General features: G+C 38.8%; 1 protein-coding gene across 2 annotated transcripts in view; it reads left to right on the top strand.

Annotated features, from left to right (window-relative positions):
• GPR174 (G protein-coupled receptor 174) overlaps nt 1–5,249 on the top strand; it is a 98,773-nt gene that overhangs the window by 27,460 nt on the left and 66,064 nt on the right. The gene's annotated exons all lie outside the window — the stretch shown is intronic.

The following is a 5,249-nucleotide window of genomic DNA, read 5'->3' as shown; positions in this document are numbered from 1 at the left end:
ATAAAGTGTCGATAAAATTATACCTGTGTGAGTTCCATCCAAGTTGTTTATAGTGTCACCTTTTCATCTTTTCTCTAGTAGCCAAGAATCTGCTCTTGTTCTTGCTTCCACTCCAGCTCCAGTTCTAACTTACCATTCTGTAGTCACTCTATTTCCTTTGGGCCATTATTCTCCTTGCCCAGTGGTGGTTGCCCAGTTAGATTCTCATTGTACTTCTGTGGGTTTGGCCCACCTGGAAGTCAACGAGAAGTTACTGCCTTGATCACATTCTAGGGCCCAACATTTGTGAAACTGGGTTAATAGAATAGCAAGTATGGAAGGGAGGAGTAGGCCACAAAAGGATCACATACAGCCTAGATCTAGGATGGGCGTGGGCATACAAGGAAATCTTAACCCTTGTTATTGGTAGCTTATAGGCTGGTTGTATATTAACCTCAAATTGCATTTAGCATCACCACTTAGTTCCCTACCTCTACATATTTCCTTTGGCATCCACCGCCAATGGCAGAAAAATGGAGTCCTTGGCCTGGCATCTAGTCTAGCCCTAGCCTCCTTTACCTAGCCCCATCTCCATCCATTTCTCTACTCCTGCCAAATTAGTTTTTTTCATTCTCCCCCAGGCTTTTCCATCTCTGTGCCTCCTGTCCTTTCTTGCAAGAAGACATCCTCTGCTCTTCAGCTTATTAAAATCCCAGCATCCTTTAGATGATCCCACCTGATTCAGGAATGTATCTCTATTCTTATTATATTCAGTGACGTCTCTTCCCTTTGTGTTCCTTTAGCACCAATTGGCTGGGCCACACTTATTATATACTTAGCATACCTGGCATAGAATATAAATCAGAAAGGCTTGGCAATTGCCTCTATAAAACTAAGAGTTGTGATACAGGTAGAAAGAGACAGAGAGCAGAGGGGAGTTTTGTAGGAGACCTGACTTGATTCTGCATTTGCAGGATCAAGAAAATGCTATCTGTCAATATTACGGAATGAAGGAGTAGGACCTGATGGAAAGAGTGAGAGCTAAAAATCCTCTCTTCCCCCCATAACATTCCTTGATGTAGCCATTGTCAAATTCCCTAGTTTCAGGGGAAGAAACAGAGAGAGTCAAAGCATCAGAGTTCTATAGTAAGTGATCCCACAGTAACTAGTGTTATAATAGGGACTCAGATGCAGTTATCCTGATTCCCAGTCCTGTTCTCTTTCCGCTAACTTATGCTACATTTTGAGTTATTTATTTAACTTTATGCATGTTGTTTTAATTTTATTACTGAAACTCTGAGTTCCCTAGAGGCAGGGACTGAGTCATACTCATCTCTATTTCTTGCAACATAGTATAGCACAGAACTTGGGCACCAGGTAAATAATTTATAAATAGTTGCTGGTTGATAGATTTATTTTGAAAGTCCCTAACTAGTTTATATTTTTACTTTACAATTACTCAACTTCTATTGATTTAAATAATCATAAAGCCCCAGAAGGCAAAATGGAGTGTTCCTCGATGTATGTATACCAGCATTGTGAAGCAAAGATTGCCAATTACTATCTATGGAACCTTAAGTCACCGTCCCTCTCTGGGCTTTTATTTCCTCATTTTTATAACCACAGAGGTGCATTACATGTTTTCTAAGCTCCCTTTCAACTCTAACACTTCAATAAAACTAATTTCTCATTTTAAAAATTGTCTTTAAAAATCTCGTTGTAATAATTTAACACTTTACATTAGCAAAATATGGCATAACAATTACTATCGTAACAAGATGCAAAAACCAAAGATCACATTAGATCAGTTTTAGCTGATTGAACATCAGAATGATGAATCAAGCCTCACTCTGCCAAACAGATTGATTTCACTTTATCTCTGTCTTCTTTGTGTTCTAAATGAGGAATTATTTATTTCTATCCTTCCTTGGGCATTAAAGTTGGACAATCCTGGGCTTAAATGTCAGCTCCACCTTTAACTATTTGACTTTGTGTGAGTTACTTGGTCTCTCTATGATTTGGTTTCCTCCCTGGGAATTGAAGCTAAAAATCCTTACCTTACAAAATTGTCGCGAGGATAAAGAGAATACATGAAACCTCTTAGTACAATGTATGGTACCTAGTAGGTATGCAAGGCATCCTAGTGATGGCAATCTATATCATGTGTAATTGGTATTACTAAGGAGTTGGCTTTTTATTGCATCTTTTTAATGTGATTCTAATACTACATTTTACCAACCTTCAGTTAAGCTTGCAGATTGGGAGATGGGAATGGTGAAAGAATATAGGATAATCTCCTCCCTCGACATTCCTGTCAGCATATAGTCTATCAATTCAGGTTTAAGATCTACAGAAGAAAGAGGGGAAGAAATTAAAAATGGCAGGAGGTGTGTTTAGAAGTGGCTCCAATGAAATAGAAGCATGTGAAAAAATTGTAAGCAGTCAAAAGAATTTGTATGAGCTGGCTCCCAACACATGTGGACCATCTAGTCCTCTGCATAAAAATAGAACTCTCAGTCTCTAATAACAGATGCTGTGAACGTATCTAATCTTGTTCATATGCAAATAAGCCCTGGGTGAGATAACTATTTCCAGGGAAATTGAAACTTACTCTTATTTAAATTTCTGAATTCTACTACTAGTAATTGTGTCTTCATGTCTTGGTTTGACTCAGTTTACAAATTTGATGTTTAACACTCAAAATTTGACTCAGGGTGACAGAGAGCTGGCATGATCAGGTTTAAAAACAAGAATAAAAATGAAAAAAAGAAAAGGAAAGAAAGAAAAAGAAAGAGACTTGAGGAGAAGGTAGATAATAAAGTTGTAGAAAGAAACCAATTCACCTCCCTATATCCTAAACTTGAGCCCAAACTAACCTTGAACCAGCAAAATGGCAATAATTACCCCAATGAGAACTCCAATTATTTACAGTCCTCCAGGCCTGGATTCTGTTCTGTTCCTGTTTCCTCTCTGGCTCTGACTCTGTTACTGATGAACACGTGCAAGAGACTGAATGTCCTGATAATTATGAGAGAAAGTATTGCTGCTGTAGAGGAAAGAGCACTGGCCCAGGAGTTAGGAGGCCCAAGGTCTAGTCCATGCTCTGCTGCTTATTTGCTGTGTCCTGACACAAATCATTAGCTCTTTCTGGGCCCAATTTCCTCTTCTGCCAAATGAGAGGGTTGGGCTTTATGGTCTCTGGGATCGTTTCTAGTTCTGCGATTCAGTGACTGTAAAGGAAATATCAGATTTTCTCAGAAAAGTCCAGCTGCACTGATGCAAGTGTGTGGGGCATGGGAGAGTGGTAAGGCACAGTCTCTGGGCTAGAGGAGTGAATGCTACAGAAGGTTACAATTTCAAAGAAGCAAACATTAAAGGATGATATGTTTTACGGCTGCTGATACTACAGGCATGCTCTCTCATTTATCCTCCACTTATCTGGACCCATGTGGACCAGAAGGAACAGTACGTGGTCAGGGGACAACTAGTGAGATGCAAACAGGGGATGGACCCAAGTCCAGTTAAACTGGGAAGTTGGAAATGCCTACCCTCTTCCTTTTGTTTTTGCAGAAAGTTCTATTAAAAATGGCTTTGAAACATTAATGCAAAATGCAAGCTGCAAAACAATGTGCACATTACAATTTTATTTTTCTTTATAAGTAACAGGAAGAAAACACACCAGAGTCATAGCAGTGATTATCTCAGAGCAAAATAATTTTCTTTTCTTTTCTGTGCTTTTATACATTTTACTATAAACTTAATGGACTCCTCACTCCACTCTTGAGTCATAGAACCTATTCTTCATTGAGAACTCAGAATATCTTTTTCTAAAAATGTGAATCAGGTCAGGTAAATCTGTTGCTTAGAAGCCATCAGTAGCTTCCTATCACACTTGCAACACAAGCCAAACTCTTTACTACAGTCAAAAGACTCTCCATGATTTAGCCCCTGACATTTTTTAAGGAATTACTTTCCTATCACTTTCCCTTGCTGGTCTACTCTATTGGCTCTTCTTTGAACTCCTGAAGCTAACTACCACCTCAAGGTCCTTACCTGAAATGCTCTTCCTGCAAATTTTCACATAATTAATTCATTTTCATTCTCGTTCTCAGTTTCAAAGTTACTGAAACACAGAGGTCTCCCTTGAACCCTCCAGTTTAAATTAGTCTCCCTTGTTCTACACCCTCACAGTACTCTGTACTCTTCCTATTTAACGTTTGTATAGATTGTAATTACAATAAAATATAAATTTATTTTATTCCTCTATCCCCTACTAATCTGTAAGCTCCTTGAGGGTAGAGTCCTTGTCTCCCTTGCTCACCACTGTGTCTCCAGAGTCTAGCACTATGCATGGAACACATTAGGTACTCAATAATGCTTGCTGAATAAATAACTGAGTGAATGACTCAATCAATGTGCATTATTTTTGCAAGTAAGAAGAAAAATGGAGGGCACAATTGTGGTGAAGATTCTGTTTCTACAGCACAGTCTTGTTGGTTTGTGTCCTCAGTATAAAGGACAAGACCATTTCTGACAAGGAACTGGATCTAGAGAACACATCTTCCTTAACAGTGTGGTTGCTATAATTTTGTGCAACCCAAGTGTCTAGGTTCTCCGAGGACTTGCTGCTAGGGTAATTGATTCTAACTACCTATTCTGCCTTACTAGTTAGTTACTTACCTAGGGATAATATTCTAAGCTTTTATTAAAGGAAAAGCTACCCTAAATCAATGAATAGGTTGCACTTTCCTTGAGTTTCTGACAAAGTGAATAAATTGGATAGGAAGAAATGAGATTAAGGACCCTGTGGCGTAGACTTATGTGTAATTTTCTGTTATGACAAACAGCAAAGAGATTGCAATGTCAGTAAGGTTGTTTAAGAAGAACCACAAGGTCCCACTATTTCTTTGCATTGCTCTCTGCACCCAAAGGCATACTGGAAAGAAAAGTGATTATTTGGATTTGATGACAAGAAAAAGTCTCTTAAGAAAGCTTCTTTCTGATAGACAATGAATCCATTAGTAGTTACTTACTTGAGGGGAGGGAAATGTATTTTTGAGAGACATGGAGCCAACATGGGTAAGATGCACAATCAACTGCCACTTGGGAAAGCATAGATATTGTGACCCCTGAGACAAATGGCTTAAGGTGAACTCTGCAAAGGGTACTCGTTTCTATTAAGGACAAAAGTAATTGTTCCTCCTGAGGGAGGCTTTCCAAACAAGATGCACTACCACTGGAAAGGACAAGCCTTGCCTCAGAAAAATATC

The sequence above is a fragment of the Equus quagga genome, chromosome 10, assembly GCF_021613505.1.
Source record: "Equus quagga isolate Etosha38 chromosome 10, UCLA_HA_Equagga_1.0, whole genome shotgun sequence".
NCBI lineage: Eukaryota > Metazoa > Chordata > Mammalia > Perissodactyla > Equidae > Equus > Equus quagga.
Note: the sequence above shows the minus strand (reverse complement) of the source record. Positions and strands in the feature narration are given on the sequence as shown.